Consider the following 20,160-nt stretch of genomic DNA (forward strand, 5'->3'; position numbering starts at 1 on the left):
AAAACTGGTAACAAAAAGGTTTAATTGGACTTACAGTTCCACATGGCTGGGGAGGCCTCAGAATCATGGTGGGAAGTGAAAGGCCCTTCTTACATGGTGGCGGCAAGAATAAATGAGGAAGAAGCAAAAGTGGAAACCCCTGATAAACCCATCAGATCTCGTGAGACTTATTCACTATCATGCGAATAGCACAGGAAAGACTGGCCCCATGATTTAATTACCTCCCCCTGGGTCCCTCCCACAACTTGTGGGAATTCTGGGAGACACGATTCAAGTTGAGATTTGGTGGGGACACAGCCAAACCATATTAGCATCAAAACTCTGTAAGCGTATGGATGACTCCTTCCATGGGACAATGGAAAGTGTTGGACTAACTGCAGCAACACTGGTTTCTTAAGCTCGTGAGGTATTTTGCATGTGGTTCAACACCTTCTATGTTTGCATGTGGTTCAACCCCTTCATGTGGGGGACATGACATCTATTCCGTTGTTTTCTGTCTTTAGGGATTTGGTGGAAACAGTAGATCTCAGGAAGACTGATATTAAACATCCTATTACATGTGTACATTCATAGACATGCCATTGTGTGCCAATTGAGCATGGGAGAGAGGGATAACTTATCTGGATGGTATGTTCTTTAGAAGATAGCATGAATGAGAATAAATATGAAGATACATGGTAAATATAAAGTGATGATGATTTCTATGCCATTCTATGCTATTTATGTGGGACTCAATTGGTGGGTGGAAAAGCAGAGAATTTTAGGAAATAGAGTAAGTGAAAAGGAAGGAGAAAACCACCAAAAAAGTAGTAGGGAGGATAGAAAATTTCAGAAGAACAAGTGGACAAAGAATTTGAAGAAATAATTAACATTTTAGAGGCCAGGCACGGTGGCTCATGCCTGTAATCCCAGCACTTTGGGAGGCCGAGGCAGGAGGATCACCTGAGGTCAGGAGTTCAAGACCAGCCTGGCCAACATGGTGAAACCCCGTCTCTACTGAAAGTACAAAAATTAGCTGGGCATGGTGGCGGGCGCCAGCTACTCAGGAGGCTGAGGTAGCAGAATCGCATGAACCTGGGAGGCGGAGGTTGCAGTGAGCCGAGATTGCACCACTGCACTCCAGCCTGGGCGACAAGACAGAGATTCCCTCTCAAAAAAAAAAAAAAACCTTTTCACAGAACCTCAGTAGAGAAGGGAAAGGTACACTGAGCAGAAACTTGGCAACCCAGCTCCCCTGTGACCCTGATAATCAGCTGGGCAAGGAACCATTTTCCTAGTCTACCTAGCCTGAATGTTACAGATGCTCGGAAACACTGTTGGTTTCCTCTCACTGTCATGTTTCAGCTCTATTAATCCTCCACATGTCCTTTGGGAACCACTGGACTAGAGGATGTCTAAGGTCAAGTCAAGCTCTGGGAGTCTACAAGGCACTCTATTATCTAAAGACAGTCATTTTGGGAGCTCAGCTCCACAGCCTTCCTTTCAGAGTGGCAATATCCTGAGTAGAAACTGAGACTAAGGCGGAAATTAGGCTGTGTCTCTGGAATAGCAAATAGACTCAACTTCTTAAGAATGTTCGTTTATAAGCAGAACCCAGCTGGGACTTGGCAACAGAGGATGCTAGCTTCCAGGGGCCTGCTAAACACTGTAGGTCAAGGTAAAGTGGTGACAGGTTTGGGCCCTGCAGCATCCAGGTAAGCCCAGTATTGCCAAGGCCAGGGACTGGAGCTGTGAGAAGATAACTCCCTTGTGTAGTTGTTCCAGAAAGCAGGCTACAGAGTTGCTAAAATAAATGGAATTAGAGTAAAGGAAGGGCCAGGAGACCCTATGAGCAAGAAGGAAACAGAGCAAGAACTAAAAGGAAGAAGAGGTCTATAAGAATGGAGCTCAGGGGCCGGGCGCGGTGACTCATGCCTATAATCCCAGCACTTTGGGAGGGCGAGGCGGACGGATTACCTGAGGTCGGGAGTTCAAGACCAGCCTGATCAACATGGAGAAACCCCATCTCTATTAAAAATACAAAATTAGCCAAGTGTGGTGGCGCATGCCTGTAATCCCAGCTACTCGGAAGACAGGCAGGAGAATCCCTTGAACCCCGGAGGCGGAGGTTGCGGTGAGCCGAGATCGCACCGTTGCACTCCAGCCTGGGCAACAAGAGCGAAACTCCGTCTCAAAAAAAAAAAAAAAGAATGGAGCTCAGAAAGTGCTTGGTGGACTCAGGCAACTCAGGCAACCCAAAAGCCTTAGTTTCCAAAGCTTCCAAGAGGACGACACCAACTGCCCATGCCTTCCCCCAGCTCCAGGAAACCCGGCCCAAAGAGCCACATAGAAGGGTGACAACTGGAGGTACATGGAAAGGGCATTCAATCCATGCTTAGATATTTGGGTGAAACAAGATTGGACCATTACTGCCACCGTTAATGTGTAACTGAAGTGATGAAGTGGTTTTTCTAGGGAGCTTGGAACGTCAGCTCCATTACTTTAGAACTGTGCAATGTATTATCAGAGGTTCCAATGGAGAAGTTGCTTTAAACAGCTGTAAATTGTGCATTTTTAACCCACAGGCTTGGGGTGGAGTTTGGCAGTGAGGAGACTTAGTGTAACAGAAGAAAGTCACCCAAGGTGCCTGAGGAAAGAAACCTTCAACTGAGGTGGCTTTAGTGATGCCCTTTATATTAAGTGCTCTGTATACTTGGTAACATCCCCGGGCCCAAGAGAAGTCTTAGATGTGGCCCAGAAAGAAGAAGAACAAGAGAGAAAGAGAGAAGAGAGAAGCAGAGAGAAGGGGAGGGGAAGGGGAGGGGGGATGGGGAAGGGAGGGGAGGAGGGAGAAGGAGGGGGAGGGGGAGGGAAGGGGGAGGGGGACGGAAGAGGGAGGGGGAGGGGGAGGGGGGACGGGAGGAGAGGAGAATCCAGGCTGCAGTGATGGAGTGGAATATGACACCATTCAGTGAGGTACAAGGCCACAGCGTCCCCAGCTTTGGGAAGCTTCCCTAAGGAGGGAGTAACCTCCAGGACCCCCCCTCCCCGGCCCCCGCCCCGTCCCCGATCCCCGCTGGGCCTCAGGTGCCCTCCCCAGCCAGCACGTGAGTTCTCTCCAGTGGCGCGACCTGTTCTGCTCATGATCTGTCTGCTACTAGCCAGCCGGCTGGAAAATGTTCCCAAGAAAATCGCAGAGACCAATGTTCGGAGGAGAAAACCAGAATGAGGGGTCTGCCTAGCCCCTTTGATCCTTTATGGCCGATTCCGTGGACATCGCTGCTCCTCAGGCCGGCAGCCCTCTCTTGAGTACCCCAATTGCAGTCTCCAGACCCTCCACCCCGCCGGGCACTCCTGGGTCTGTCTCCCAGTCGGTCACAGTCATCGGATCCTCCTGCAGAGCAGTAGAAAGTCCAGGAGGGGCCCGTGCCCGTGGCTCCAGGAAAGGAGCGGCCAGGTACCTGCCAGGTGCGACCAGGCACCTCCCAGGTGCGGCCAGGCGCCGCCTCATCTCTCGGTGGGCGAGTGTATTTATTCCAAACCTAGACTGAGAGGTGACAGCTTCGAGTCTGCTCGGGAAGGAAACACCTCGCAGGCCAAGAACAAAGGGGCTTACTCGTTTCTTTTCTGCAGCCGCAGCTTTCCCCCTCCTTCCTGTTTCTCCGCTTTCCCTCCTTTCCCTCCACCATTCCTCGCCCACTCCCTGCCCTTCCTGGGTGGGACACGTGAGCTCGTTTGCTGCCCGGATGGAGGCTCTAGGGCTCCGCAGCTCCCAAGCCGCTCCAGGATGAGTCTGCGGTGCGTGAAGCGACAGCCCTGCGCCAGCCGCCAGCCTCGTGGCCCACACCTGCGGCTTGATGTGTCTCTTAAAGGGCCCTTCCCTCTTTCCGCTGCAGCTGACCTCTCTTCAGCCTCCTCGTTCACCTTAGTTTTACCTTTTCCAAGTTCTTGCCCTCTCAGTGTTTGTCCCCTACAACCCCTTTCCTTTCTGTATTGAATTTCACCATTACCTTCTCTTCCGGTTCTCTCATTTACATGTCTGTTTTTATCTTCACTGTTTAGCCGGGGTCTCACCCCTTACCCCTGTCCCCATTAACCCAGCCTTCTCCCTCCTTTTCTTCTTCTCAGTGTTTTTGAACCCCTTTTCCTCAGCTAGCCATGAATAACACTTGACAGCAGTAGAACCTGGCTTACTTGGGAACTAGAAAGAGGTCCTAGAAATGACTAAATTTAGGACACACTTCACCGACATATTAAACAGAGCACAGATAATGTACTTAAACCTTCTTGATGACTCAGGTGGGCAGTGTTCAGGATGAGCTGTGGTGGGAGGAACTTCATGGATTGACTACATTTTGAGGTCAGCATGGTTGGGTTATCAAATTGCAGAATCAGCAGCTTTATCCTTTTGATTCACCAGGAGCAATCACACATTGTAGAGTCACACTATAACATTTGCAAGAGAACAAAGACAAAATTAGATCGTCAGTGTATTGATTTATTAGGGGGGATAAACTGTTAATGGTAGAGATGGGCTAGATGCTCACCAATCCTGCTTCTTCTGCTTGGGCACATAGGGAGACTACATTCCCCAGCCTCACTTGCAGTTGGGTGAAACAATGTGATTGAGTTCTACCTAAGTGAATGTGGGCAGAAGTGATATATGCCACTTGTAGATATAGCCAAAAAATGTCTCAGTTGCTGGAAGTGAAGGACTTTGCAATGGAGGAGAAACACAGTAGAAGGATCCCAGATCCATAAGTCACCACATGGAAGACAGCCACCAGGAGAGATGCCTGACTCACATTGGACTATCATGTGGACAAGAGATAAAATGTTATTGTGTTAAGACACTGTGCTTTAGAGATTGTTTATAAGTTAGCATTAGTATATCTTTACAGGGGAAAAATAACTTGTTTCCACTGTTCCAAATACCCATTTCCCATACCAAGGTATACAAAAAACCTTGTTGTCAGAGGCTTGCTTGGTAAGCATGAAATAGAACAAAGCCCTGAGAGTTAGTTTATTTAACTGCAATTCAACTTAAGCAAGACTTTTTGCTTTAGCTTAGAATACTGGAAAAAAGTTGATATTGCAAGTAAGGTGGGAAGGGCATTTAAATGGTCATTTTTGAAACATAGGGTACCATCTAACTACCTGTTCATCTTTTGATTTAGGAGGAAAGAGGAGCATGAGATCCCAGAAGAAATTGTACTTACTCAGAAGTGTGGAGTGAGGATGGAAGTTCCCAGATTCAAAGGCATCATGAAGTGTCATGACAAGACAGAAAAGATTTTGGGCTGGCCAAGAAGGAACTGGATAAAATTATGAGTGAGGTAGGTGTTAGTTAAGTTCCAGGCACACATATGGTTTGCCATCTTGTCAACATCTCCATGTGGATGCCTAATCAGTGTTAACAGAAAAACTTTTGACAAATTAAATTTAACAGAGTTTATTTGAGCAAAGAATGATTCATGAGTTGGGCAGCACTCAGAACTAGAAGAGGTTTGGAGACTGCCCTGCAAAGTGGGCAGTGAGTACTTACAGACAGAAAATGGAAGTGGAGTACAGAAATAGCTTGATTGGTTACAGCTAGGTGTTTGCATTATTTGGACATGGTCTGATCAGTTGGCTAACTCAGTTGGCTGAGTTAGCTTGCAGTTTGCTACATAGTGAGTCAAAGTAGAGAAACAGCCTCAGGCAAATGGCCTCCTGCTTATTTAATTTAATACAGGCCTTCCAAATCTAGCAAATCCAAAACTTCCTCTCAAAGCCCCTCCCATCTCAATAAACATTTATTCTATTTTTCCAATTTCTTGGACCAGAAACCATAAAGCTTGTCTTAAGTCATCTCTTTCTCTTATGCTCCACATTAAGTCCATTAGCAAATTCTGTATGCCCTACATCAAAATATGTCCAGAAATCAGCTACCTCTACCATCAGGCTGTGCCACCTTGTTCCAAGCTACAAACTTCTCTTCCCTATGGAAGTACAAAGGTCTCCTAATTGCCCTCCCTGCTTCCAGCGTTGCTCCCCTACTATCTATTTGCAGTCACAACATTTTTATTTTAAAATGGAAATCAGATTACATTAGTCAAACTCTCCAAATGATTGCCATCTTACCAAAAATGAAATCCCAAGTTCTGATAGTGGTTTCCATGATCTGTGCCCCTGCTTCATGAGAAGAGGAATTTAATCTGTTTTGTTTTGTTTAATGCTGTGTTCCCAGCAAGAATGCTGCCTGGCACACATTAGGATTGACTAAATATTTATTGAATGATGGACATAGAGGTAGGGACTAGGAAGAAAAAAAAAGGAAAGAAGAATATTTGAGGCCATAGTCACAAACATACACAGCATGGATTTAATGACCTTTGGTGGTGATAGCTCAAATGCTACAACTTGAGAATGTCACCATTGTATAAGGAAGATCTTGGAACACACTCAGTTTCCTATTTTTTATGAAAAATATGAGGCTTTCCCCAGTGAAAATGAGGAAGCAGTTAATTCCACAAGCATCTTGGCTTCTTGACTTTTTATTTAAAGTATTTTTTTATTTTTATTTTTTGGAGACAGAGTCTTACTCTGTGGCCCAGGCTAGAGTGCAGTGGCATGATCTCGGCTCACTGCAACCTCTGCCTCCCGGGTTCAAGCAATTCCTGTGTCTCCGCCTCCCGATTAGCTTGGACTACGGGCACACACCACCACGCCTGGCTTACTTTTTGTATTTTTAGTAGAGATGGGGTTTCACCATGTTGGCCAGGCTGGTCTCAAAATCCTGACCTCAGGTGATCCACCAGCCTCGGCCTCCAAAAGTGCTGGGATTATAGGCATGAGTCACCACGCCTGGTCTTCCTCATTTATAACATCATTCATAAATTCTTTTAATTTAGAAAGTTCTACTAAAAAGTAGAAGACATGTACCACTATGTAGCTTAATGTGCACATGTCAAGGGCATTGTATATTCAGATACTGTATTTCCTTTGATAGATGCAACCTTGCAGGTGGATGTTAATGAATAAGCATAACCAAAAATATGGAACATCACTCTAAATCTGTTCTATTGGATATGAGGAGTCCCAGCTCATTTCCTCATTGTCTCTTGTTTTCCTTGGCACACCATCCCTGTGGATAGTGAATCGGGTCTTACCTCTGCTTTATGTCATCCTTCAGGTTCTAGCTTAAATGTCTCTTCTCAGAGAAACCATCCCTGACCACCATCTAAAGTAGGCAGCCTCTACCTGGTAATTCTCCTTCATAGAGTCCTCTTGTTTTCCTTTGCAGCTCTTATCAATTATCTGTAATCACATATTGGTTTCTTGCCATTTATTCAACGTTACCTATCTTCCCAGAGTATAAGCCCCTTGAGGTCAGGACCATGTCTATTTTGTCACAATGGGATGCCTAGTGCTTGACTTCAGTAGACACTCCGTAGTAGACACTGCATAGGTATTCAGTGGATACGAGAGTGAAACAGTGAATGAAGGAAGGTGGACCTGGGCCAAGGAGCTGGGCGGTCAAGGTCAAGTTTATGCCATCAGCCCCACTCAGGACAAACGTCCTAACTCCTGCTCGGAGCCCTCCTCCCAGTCCTCTGTGCTTCCCACAGCTGTTGATCATCTCACTGAGAGGCAGGCTCAGCCAAGAAAGTGGAAAGAGGAAAAGAAAAATGAGGCACAGGAGGGTAAAATGGAAAATCTCAGCTCTTTTAGCAGCCACTCTTCCTTATTTCTTGCTAGAGTATTGGCACCTTTAAAAGCCTTGGCTGTCCTCCCCAACCTCCCCACTCAATCACAAACCGCAGCACCTAGAAAAAAATAAAGGCAAAAATCAATGTGCTAAATCTCAGTTGGGCTCAGTAGCAACTCCCTGCAGCTTCCCTCTGCAAACCATGGAACTGAGCTCTCCAGCCCTCTCCCTGAACTTGACTCCAGGGTTGGGGAACTTGCATGCTAAAAATATGCCCTCTCCCCTTCGGCAACCCATTTCCAACCTGGTGAAGACCAAGGAGGAAGCTTCTGAGATTCTCCTCCTTGCCTTCCATTCGCAGCTTAGATTCTCTGTCCAATGACTTCATCTACCCTCTCCTGCTGTCCACTCTCTGCTCCCTTTCTTCTCAGCCCCCACTCGGCCTCTGCCCTACTTACCCAGCCAGTGGCCTCTAAAGTTTTCCATTCAGATTTTCCCTCTTTACCTTCTCTTTTAGATGTGTAGAAAGTGAAAGGGAAAAGGGGATTGTTATCTGGGTACAGAGGGTTGAGTTGGGAAGAGAATCATATTTTGATTATTAAAATATTAAAATGATACAGTTTCATTTCCGTGCGCCACCCCCCCCCCCACCTTTTTTTTTTTTTTTTTTTGAGACAGAGTCTCACTCTGTTGCCCAGGCTGGAGTGCAGTGGCATGATCTTGGCTCACTGCAACCTCTGCCTCCCTGGTTCAAACAATTCTCATGCCTTAGCCTCCTGAGTAGTTGGGATTACAGGTGTGCACCACCATGCCCAGCTAATTTTTTGTATTTTTAGTAGAGGGGGGGTTTTGCAATCTTGCCCAGGCTGGTCTTGAACTCCTGGCCTCAAGCAATCCACCTGCCTTGGCCTCCCAAAGTGCTGCAATTACAGGCATGAGCCACCACACCTGGCCCATTTCTCCCTTAACCCATATTCTTTTCATCTCTTCTCCTCCAAGTCTGAACCAAGGAGTCTACTGCCCCAGGGAAGGAGAAGGTGAGAGCCATGGATAACTAAGAGGCAACCAAGCACCTTTTGACGTCAAATCTCACTTACTTGACCACTTAATCAGGAGCTTTCTCTCGAAAGCTAGGCTTTGTGGAAAAAGAGCAGGGATTTCTAAATTCTAGAACTCTTCCTTTAATGCATCGAGAGCCCTGCCTGGCTGGCTAGATGGATAAATTTTAGGAAAGGACAGTCCATGTCAGAGAGAAGACTCATCTCATTGGGTGCTAGAAAGAAGCATATGAGGGATACGAAGAGACAGAGCAGGAACAAGAGATCACATAGGTTCTCATTCCTAGGGACAGACACTCAGGTAGGTGTGTGTGTGTGTGCACACATGTGAACGTGCATGCATGCCCGTAGGTGAAGAGCAGGGGAGAGAAGTGGGGAACCTGCAAATGTTAAAGTGAAAGGTGGGCTCGTGTCACATGTACCTGGGCATACCTTAGAGGAAGCTCCCAACTCCCAACTAAAGTCCCACTTCTTCAGGGTGACAAGAAGCAGTCATAAGGCATCCGCTGAGGAAGTGGCTGGATGAGGGATCCTGGGGCAGCACTCTTAGCTCTCCACTGCTGGCTCAGGAAGAGCAGAGGACTCAGATGATCTTACCAGGCCCAGAGAGGATGCTGAGAGGGCTGGGGGCCCACAGAGGTTTGTGGTCAGGAAAAAGGGACTGTTAAGGATGGAGACTTTGAGACCAGGGCGAATGGCTGGGCCCTGCCACACTTCTCAGTCCTTTTTGCAGATGATCCTTTATTCCTTTATATCCTTTACTCTTCTTTGTGTATAAACCCTGGACTTCCTAACTCCCTGTCTTAGTGATATAATCCAATGTCACAGCTTTAAACATGTGCATGTCTCTAGGCCTAGATCTTCCTTGAACACTAGATTGTTAAAGGCAGTTCCTTCCCCACCATTTCCACTTACAAAATGAAAGTATCGGCTGGCCATGGTGGTTCATGCCTGTAATCCCAGCACTTTGGGAAGCCAAGGCGGGTGGATCACCTGAGGTCAGGAGTTCGAGACCAGCCTGACCAACATGGTGAAACCCCCTGTCTACTAAAAATGCAAAAATTAGCCAGGTGTGGTGGTGTGCGCCTGTAGTCTCAGCTACTCAGGAGGCTGAGGCAGGAGAATTGCTTGAACCTGGGAAGCAGAGGTTGCAGTGAGCTGAGATCACGCCACTGCACTCCAGCCTGGGGGACAGAGTGAGACTCCATCTCAAAAAAATAAATTAAATAAATAAATAAATACGTAAATAAAAGTATCCAAAACTGAGCTGGGTGCGGTGGCTCACGCCTGTAATCCCAGCACTTTGGGAGGCTGAGGCTGATGGATCCCCTGAGGTCAGGAGTTCGAGACCAGCCTGGCTAACATGGTGAAAACCCGTCTCTATTAAAAATACAAAAATTAGTTGGACATGCTGGTACATGCCTGTAGTCCCAGCTACTCGGGAGGCTGAGGCAGGAGAATTGCTTGAACCTGGGAGGTGGAGGTTGCAGTGAGCCAAGATGGCGCCACTGCACTCCAACCTGGGCGACAAAGCGAGACTCCTTCTAAAAAAAAAAAAAAAAAGTAGCCAAAACTGAACTCCTTGACCTCTTCTCTCCCTAGAAAACTGCCCCCTCTCAGTCTTTCCCTTTTTTTTTTATGGAAACACCAGTCTTCTAGTTGCTCAACGAAATCCCACGAAGCATGTGTGATCCCTTTTTCTCCCCTGCCATTAGTAAACCTTGCCTACTCCACCCCTGGTGCTGCTACTCTGGCCTGTGCCCTTGTCATCTACCTGAGGATTTTGCAGTTGCCTCCTAACTCACCTTTCTTCTCCCACCCTTGCTGTCTACAGTCTATTCTCCACACAGCAGCTATAGTGAGACCTCTAAAATTTACTTGGTGCAGAATCCTCCAATGTCTTCTCATCTCATTTAGAGTAAAAGCAAAACTCCTTCCCATGGTCTGCCAAGCCCACCACAGAGGTCTGTCTGCCCACTGCCTCTCCTGTTCACCTGCTCCACTCCAGCCAGCTGGACCTCCTTGCTCTTCCTCTAACATCACACATGCTCTTGCCTGAGGGCTTCTGCACTTGATAGTCTCCATGCCTGGAAGGCCCTTCCCCATATTCAGACCTTCACTTTATTTGGGACTTAGCTTCAGATGGCTTCATATTAATGGGGACTTCCCTGACCACATTACCTGAAAAACGGTGGTCTCACCCTGCACGCCCTACTTCCCTCAGCCTGCCTCTCCGCGCATTATATTGCTCATCTCCCCGATATATGGCAAATTATTAGTCTATTTATTATCCATTTCACATCCAGAAGAACATAAGATCCATGAAGCCAGAGGGTGAGGACTTTGTTTTGTTCACTGCTGTATATTCAGCACCCAGAATGCACCTGGTACACAGTAGGGGTTCCATCCATATTGTGAGTGAAATGATTGAACAAAGGTTCCGGGCCCCCCATCTCTGCCACCACCAACTCCTGAAGACTCTCTGCCTTCCCATGCACCATCCTGGAAACGAACCAGCTGTGGAGGAAATCTGAACAACTGAACTTGAAGCCAGAAGGAGTCTGAGTGATCTAGAAGCAAGACTATCTGTGGCCAAATAAGCTATGAAACCATACACTGAGCAAGTATTACTTTTCTTTCTCTTAGTAGTTACCTAGTGGGATGGGAGCTGCTGATGAAGAACAGATCAGTTATGAGAAATTAAAAAGCTACATTTTCTTGGCACATCTGAGTGAACGGCGGCAACAAACATTTCTGCACATGTGAATCTGCATGGCTCCTTGCATGAGTCCAAGGAGCACATGTGATCACCTGCCTTTGTGTGCAATGTGACAGAGGATGCATGAGACCAAATCTCTGCCTTCAAAATGCTAGGTAGCTGGGGTGCTATGATGCATATTGTAGAGTTGGAGACATCCTCATGAAAGCAAGTGGCCAGATTTGATTATACAACCACATAACCACAAAATCTTTTAACAAAATTGTCCTGGTGTGAAAATATTAGGAAGAATGCATGTTCCTCCAAAATGGGTTGTAGGAGGGACAGCTGAGTGGACATGGCAGTGTCAGGTCTCTGTTACCTGACTGAGTGGACCAGGCTTGGAGCTGGGTGTCAGAACAGTCATGTCTAGACAGCCCCCTAACAAACAAAAGGAGACATGACTTCTCAGAACTCACTTGTTTCCATCCCTTGGGAACCATTTCTCAGAACAACTGCTCCAAGAAAGACTTGAGAAACCATCCTATGGCTTGAAAAGGATCAAGAAACCACTGGTTTCTATACTCAAAGGGAAAGAAGGGTCCATCTGAAGTCTCTCTGGCAAGGAATCCATGTCCTGATTTGCATATACGGAGTGTGTAGGGATCTCAGCCAACAAGAGCTTTATTTCTGCTACCTAGCATTTGTGAGAGGGATGACTAGATGTGACTGTTCTAAGACGCTGTCACTGTTACCTGTCTTCTTCTACAGTGAAGGCACTGCTCTTCAACCAACAAATGTGGATTGCATACCAAGCCCGTCCCTGTTCTCCATGGGAGGACACTGCCTTCATTCAGGGAGTCACTGTTTTAAATCTGAGCTACCCTTAACGCTTTCACATGGATGTGTGAACTGCACAGGCCAAACATCTCTCACAAATCCCTGCTAAGGGCAGCAGTACTAGGTGATTCCTGTAGTATTGATCTATGACTGACTCACAGACTACCCCAAACCTAGCCCTTTAAAACAGAAAGTATCAATTACCTCAAGGTTCCTATGAGTTAGGAATCTGAGTTGGTTTAGCTGGTGCTTCTGGCTCAAGGTCTCTGGCCAGGGCTGCAGTCTTATCTGAAGGCTCAAAGGGAGAAGAGCTGCTTCACAGCCCACTCATGTGGCTGTTAGCAGGCCTCCAAAGATCTGCTTCCAAACTCATTCATGTGGGCTGCCTCCATGACATGACAGCTGGAATCCCCAGAAAGAAATCAGAAAGAGAGCAAGAGGCCGGGCGTGGTGGCTCATGCCTGTAATCCCGCACTTTGGGAGGCCGAGGCAGGCAGATCACTTGAGGCCAGGAGTTTGAGACCAGCCTGGCCAACATGGCAAAACCATATCTCTACTAAAAATACAAAAAAAAAAAAAAAAAAAAATCAGCTGGGTGTGGTGGTATAGGCCTGTAGTCCCAGTTACTTGGGAGGCTGAGGCACAAGAATCACTTGAACCCAGGAGGTGGAGGTTGCAGTGAGCTGAGATCACGCCACTGCACTCCATTCAGGCTGGGTGAGAGAGTGAGACTCCGTCTGAAAAAAAAAAAAAAAGAGAGAGAAAGAGAGAGCAAGAGAAAGTAATCAAGATGTAAGCCAGAGTCATTTTATAACCTTATCTTGGAAGTGACATACCGTCACTGAAGCAAGTCAAAAAGTCCAGTCCACATTCAAGGGAAGGGATTATATAAGGATGTGAATACTAGGAGGTGGGGCCCACTGGGGCCATCGTAGAGGCTGCCTACCACATTTCCTTAATCCCAAATTTCCTTCTTGCTACCACATGGACACTGCTTCCTGAGCCACAGCTGCTTGGACTAGGAGCAGGCTCCTGACTCAGGCACATCCAACCCGCAAGCTGGCCAGATGTGTCTTGGTATGAGAGTTAAGCCCAACAGGGGTGAAGATGATAAAGTCCAACCAATTACCTTCTCTCTCTATGTTCAATTTGATCTGAAGGTACAGCACGTGGGAACAGTGTCACTGAACCCTATCAACAGCAGAGCACGAGAACGTGAATTCCTGCTGCTGGGGAGGCAATGAAATGATATGGGCCTTCAGATGTCTATGAATCCTGACCCACCGTGGGTGCCGATTTTCAAGAGGGTAAGCTTTGCTACCTTTTCACCCTTTGAAACCTGCTTGTTCTGCCCTTCACAAGTTCCCAGAAGTTATTACTGCCTGGCTGAGAGATTCCTGTTTTACTTATTTTCCCCATAAAGAAACCATCTCTTAGCACTCATGCCCTAAGGAGGACTATGCCCTGCCATCAGAGGAGTCTAAGACCATGTGGCGACATCAGGTGGTATACCACAAACATGGTCAGGTCAATAAACGCATGGGTGCTCACAGCAAGAAAAGATCTATCAATCAACAGGTATTTTTAAAAATAGCCACCATTTATTGAAGGTACTCATCTCAGTGCTTTACCTGAGTTATTTTATTTAATGCTCACAATAACCCTATGACCTCTGTCTTATTATCTCTGTTTTACCAATAAAAACAGAGCCTTGGCCAAGTTCAAATAGCTGATAAGAAGCAGAGTCAAGATAAGGGTCTAAGTTTTTCTTATTCTAGAGCCCATACATTAAGCCACCTTTCCAGAAACTTCCATTTCCTGGTGTGTCTCCATCATCAGGTGTGACCTTAGATATGTGTGTAGTAAATAATTTAACATCACCTAAAGAGAGGACTGGACTTTGCGCTCAGCTCTTAAGAGGCAATCTCTAAGCTCTTGGAATGTCCCACCTGATAAAAGTTTTCCTGGGGGCTTTGGGACACACCAGAAAGTCTAACATTGTGATGTATGGTGGGGTCTTTGAGTCATGTGGTATCAGCTTTACTTCTAAAGGGGCTGGGGACTTAGGCCAGCCACATGGGCAGTGACCATGTCTATGTGATGGAACCCAACATGGACTCTGGACACCAAGGCTTGGGGAACTTCCCTGGTTGGCAGTACTCCATGTGTATTGTCACACACCACTACTGAGAAAGTAATGCTGGGTATATCTCTCTGGGAGAACACAACTGGAAGCTCTGTGTGTTTGGAACTTTCCTGGATTCTACCCCATGCATTTCTTTCCTTAGCTGTTTTTGTTCTGTTTTCTTTCACTGTAATAAACCATAACTCTGAGTAGAACAGCTTTCAGTGAAGCTGTGAGTCCTTCTAGTAAATATCAAATCTGAAAGTGGTTTGGGAAACCCCTGGACTTGCAATTAGTGTCAGAGTCAGGGCAATTTTGTGATCTATTCCCTCACTTCGTAATGTGTCTCTTAGGCTCTCAGCCTGAGTTTCCTCATCCATGACACGGGACAAGATGATAATAATTGCTTTACTTATGTGGAGCCAGAGACAGTGTGGGTAACAAGCTCTGGAGTGGCGCAGTACACATCCTGAGAAACCATATGCGGCAGCCCTGGTTATCTTGTAAGTGGTTGTAAGGACTGAATCTTTTTGACATTTACTGAGCATCTGCTCTGGAGATCCACAGATAAGTAAGACATGACACTTGTCCTCAAGGGCTTATCTTATAGGGATGAGACCAATAGGAAAGAAACATTTGATAAGAAACAGCGCCACAACCATGTTATTTTTTAAAAATCTTATTGGAGCATTACAAAGATACAAAAAGTACGCACATTTGCTTGTACGGCTCAACGAATGCTCAGGAAGTGAACACATCCATATAACCATCCAGGTCAAGAAGCAGAACACATCCATGTAACCATCCAGGTCAAGAAGCAGAACATGACCCAGAAGCATCCCAAAGCCCTTGTTCTCTTCCTAATCACCTTTCTTCTTCCTCCCTACATGAAGCCGCTACCTTGACTTCCAGCAGCGGGCTTGCATGTTTTTTAACTTTATATAAGCGGAGTACTACCATATGTATTCTTTTTGTGTCTGGCTTCTTGCTTAACGTTATGTTTGTGAGATCCATTCAAGCTGGAGCTTGAAGCTGTGACTCATTTATTTCACTGCTGTAAAGAATTATGTTTTATGAACATACCACAATATACAATATATAAAAATCTACTCTACTGCTGATGTACATTTGGGCTTTTTCTACCTTTTGGCCAACAAAGATTATACTGCGCTAAGCAACCTCAGAGGTGTCTTTGGAAGCACATGTGCATGCATATCTTTTGGCTACCATGGGAGGTGAAGTAATGATCCCTCAAAGATGCCTGTGTCCTAATCCCTAGAACCTGTAAATATGCTACATTTCATGGCAGAGGGAATGAAGGTAGAAGATGGAAGTAAATTTGTTAATAGCTGACCTTAAAGTAGGAAGATTATTCTGGATTATCCAGGCAGGCCCAGGGTAGCGCAAGGATCCTTAAATGTGGAAGAAGGAGACAGAAGAGGAGGTCACAGTGGCATAATGTAAGAACTCCCCTTTGCTAGCTTTGGGACCATCAGACAAGGACTGTGACTGGGCCTCTAGGAGCTGAAATGGTTAAGGAAATGGATTCTTTCATAGGGTTTCCAGATGGAACACACCTTAGCTGACACCTTGATTTTAAGTCAGGAGATACATTTCCCACTTCTGAGCTGCAGAACTGTAGGATAATAAACTGGTATTCTTTTAAGCCACTAAGTTTGTGGTCATCTGTTATGGTAGTGATAGAAAATTAATACAACTGTATTCTTATAAGTAGAATAGCTGAGTATGTACATGTTCATCTCTTACAGAGATTGTCAAGCAGTTTTCGATTGTGGTTGTATCAGTTATACTCCCACCAGGAATGTATGAGTGTTCCCATTGCTCCACACCCTCATTAATGCTTGGTGTCATCAGTCTTTTTAATTATAGCCATTCTGTTATGATATCTCATTTCTATTTCAATATGTGTTCCTCCAATTACGAAGGCAGTGGGGTAACTTTTCATATGCTTATTGGACATTTGGGTTTCCTCTTAAGCAAAGTGCTGATCAAATCTCTCACCATGTGTGATATCGGGATATAATAAGATATATTTGGCCTTCATCCCCAGTTGCTGCCACAGAGCTCCTGAAACTTTTATAATTTCCTCTTGGTAAAATGTTTACTTAACTGATCTTCTTCGATATCTTTTATTCTAGTAGGGAGCATCTTTTTATTGTAATATTTGGTCTTTGACCCCAGTTCCTGACACAGAGCTCCTAAATTCCTTGAAATTTTCTAGGTGATAGGAGTGTCTTTTGTCAAATCAGATGACTCTTGGTGGGTCCCTGGATGGGGGCTGCTCATCAGAAATATATGACACTGCCATGGTTAGACGCTTGGAACTTTCAGCCCTACTCCTTATCCTCCAGGAAGGGAAGAGAGCCTGGAGATTGAGTTAATTGATTATGCTTATGTCATGAAACCTCCATAAAAATCCCTGACATATGGGGTTCAGAGAGCTTCTGGGTTGGTGAATACATCCACATGCTGGGAGGGTGGTGTACCCAAACTGTAAGGGGACAGCAGCCCCTGCACTCAGGACCCTTCCCCACCTCACCCTATGCACCTCTTCATCTTGCTGCTCCTCTGTCTCCTTTATTATATGGTAAACCAGCAAACATCAGTGTTTCCCTGAGTTCTGTGAGCTGTTGTAGCAAATTTTCAAACCTGAGAGGAGTTGTGGGAACCCCTGATTTGTAGTCAAGTTGGACATAAGTGTGCGTAACCTGGAGACCCACCACTTGTGGTTGGCATCTGAGTGGAGGGCAGTCTTGTGGGCTGACCCCTTAACGTGGGGGATCTGCACTAACTCCAGGTAGGCAGTATCAGAATTGCTTGGTATGGGAAACCCACGCACATGGCGTCAGACGTATTGACTATAGAAGGAAAAACAGCTTTTTCTTAGTACCATGCTATACCTGTTTGCTGTTGTGATAAAAGAGGAATAGACTTTAGAACATAGCTCTCTATTTATTCATAAAGCCATTCTGCATTCTCAAGTAACAAAATTAGGATTTTCTTTAATATTTTATGAGATTTTTTTCTTTTCTTACTTGTCTTTAAAATAGTATTGCAAACAGGAGCAGTTCTTCGTCTGGCTATCACAGTATGGCTATTTTAGTGGGCTACAACATAATCCCACACATATACACATACACACACTCACACACACACAGAGTTGCAAACATATATCGGACAGTGGAAACAAATATGAAACAGCTTTTAAAGCCACTAATAAATATTATTAAAACAGTAGTCATAAACACTAACAGACCATTAGGATATTATTTATAGATTAATAATCTCTGCATGAGACTATTTCATTCAGAGGCTCTGTGATGAGTGTATTTGAGCTGACCTGGGTATTGAATGATGAGATTGATAGATCATTTTCTTCAGCGATATAACTTCTAAAATAAATCATTCATACAGTTGGTGACTCATACAATTCATTTCAGTATGCTCAGCTACATGTTAGGAGATTTTTATTTAATTTAAGCATTTTCATTATGGTAGATTTTTATTGTTCACTGTTTAGTTTTAAGTCTTGGGCAGTTGCTATAATAAGGTTACTAGTCAGAGACTGCAGATAAAGAACAGGAGTTCAACAATTAAAAGGCAACCAAGAATGCAATCTGTTGAGTAGCAAAAAAAAAAAAAAAAAAAAATCAGATCTGAAACTGCATGAAGATGGGCTGAAGGCCAAAACTATTAATGTAAAATATGATTATTTCCAGTGGTAAACCAATATGTGTTGGGCTCCTGTGTTACATGGAGGGTTTTGTAAGAGAATCTGAGCACCAGCATTTGGTAGGACACAATTCTCAGACTATCTCCTCCCAGAATTCCTTTTTAATACTTTCAGGATTTATTATACCAGGTCCTAATCCTTTCCTCTTCCTCTTTTCCTCTTTGTTTCTTCCTTTTACCATTCCTCTTTTTTTCTTTTCTTTTCTTTTTTTTTTTTTTTTTTTTCTTGAGATGGAGTCTTACTTTATCACCTAGGCTAGAGTGCAGTGATAGAATCTTGGCTCACTGCAACCTCCACCTCCCAGATTCAAGCGATTCTCCTGCCTCACCCTCCCAAGTAGCTGGGACTACAGGTGTGCACCACCACACCTGGCTAATATTTTTTGTATTTTTAGTAGAGACGGGGTTTCACCACATTGCCAAGCTGGTCTCAAACTCCTGACCTCGTGATCTGCTTGCCTCGGCCTCCCAAAGTGCTGAGATTACAGATGTGAGCCACCGTGCCCAGCCTACAATTCCTCTTTCTATGTGTCTTTCCATGCTCAGAAAAAGTAAGTCTTGAGGACAAGGACCTAGTCTTCTTTGCATATCTTTTAAGTATCTTTGGAAATTGTCTGTTCAGCTCTGCTTCCCTCAGCCTAGTTCAAGTCACAATTTCTCACACTGCCTCCTGTGGACTCCTGGTCATTCTACAGCCATCCTTACTCCTCCCCATCCCTCTTCAACCCCATCTTAGAAAGCCTCCACCCAGCAGCCAGACTGATCTTACACAAATTTGATGGAATCATTCCTGTACTTAAAATGGCTTCTCATTACTCCAAACTCTTCCACATCTCCTGAAGGCCTTGCCTGGTCAGTCTCCAGCCTGCCTCACCAGCCTCTTCTAGAATCTTTCTCCTTCTTGCTTTGAGTTCTCCCTTTCAGATCCTAGAACATACTGTGCTCCTTTCTACCTCAGGGCCTTTGCACATGCTGCTCCCCCAAGTCATGAAGGTTTTCTATGTGATACCAGTCTGTTCGGTCTCAACTTAAGCATCACTTCCCCAGACCAGCCCTCCAATAATCCCAGCCTTGGTCAAGTTGTGTTAAAATTTGCTCTCAGAGCAAACAACCCTTATTTGTCCTTTCCAGGACTTACCACAATTGTGAAATTTTAACTGTATAGTTCATTCATTCCTTCAACCTTCTCTAGCACTTAATATATGCCCAACACCAAATATATACTGATGAACAAGATAGACCTGTCCCCAAAGAGCTTATAGTCTGGGCAGGATGGGGCATAGGGCATGGAAGGGGGGAGCGGCTGATAGTAATACATAAATATATATTGCAAATTATAGTAAGTACTTAAAGGAAAGAACAGAGTGCCATGAGAGACAAGTGCAGGAGCCCCTACTGTAGACTAAGGAGTTAGGAAAGATCTCTCCAAGGAGATGAGTTTTAAGTTAAGACCCAAGGCAGAGAAGGAGCCAGCCACAGAAATGCCTTCACATGTGCTGTTCCCTCTCCTGGGACAGAGAATTAGGTGGGAAAGAGTTTGGCATGTTTGAAAAGAAGGAAAGAAGCCAGGATGATTGGAATGCAGTAAGTGACAGGGAGAGTAACCCATGGCAAAGTTGGAGAGTAGGCAGGGGCTAGATTACACAGGGGCTTGTGGCTATGGTAAGGATTTAGGAGACTATTGTAAGGGCATTGGGAAGGTTTTTTAAAGATTTTAAGCAGGGTAGCTATGATGCAACTCTCTTAAGTGGAGAATAGATTGTTGGAGGCAAATGTGAAGGCGGGGATTGCAACTGGGCTATTTCCAAAAACTTCCAGAAGGGAAGTGTAATCCCTTGGACTAGCATGGTGGTGATGGAAATAGGGGATCAACTGGTTAGGGGGGCAAATCTAGAACTTAGTTTTGAACATGCTGGTTTGAGATGTGTGTGAGACACCCAACTAGATGTGTTCAGCAGCCAGTTATACAAGCTGGAGTGAAAGATGAGGTGTCGGCTAGAGATGTAATAGAATCTCA

General features: G+C 45.2%; 1 long non-coding RNA gene across 1 annotated transcript in view; it reads right to left on the minus strand.

The window, feature by feature from the left end:
• Positions 1-2,884: 2,884 nt before the first annotated feature.
• The window catches only part of LOC129040011 (uncharacterized), a 40,211-nt gene continuing 22,935 nt past the window's right edge, over positions 2,885-20,160 (minus strand). The window contains exon 3 of the long non-coding RNA XR_008503527.2: positions 2,885-4,425. This is a non-coding gene — a long non-coding RNA (uncharacterized LOC129040011). The remainder of the gene's footprint in view (positions 4,426-20,160) is intronic.

The sequence above is a fragment of the Pongo pygmaeus genome, chromosome 6, assembly GCF_028885625.2.
Source record: "Pongo pygmaeus isolate AG05252 chromosome 6, NHGRI_mPonPyg2-v2.0_pri, whole genome shotgun sequence".
Lineage (NCBI taxonomy): Eukaryota > Metazoa > Chordata > Mammalia > Primates > Hominidae > Pongo > Pongo pygmaeus.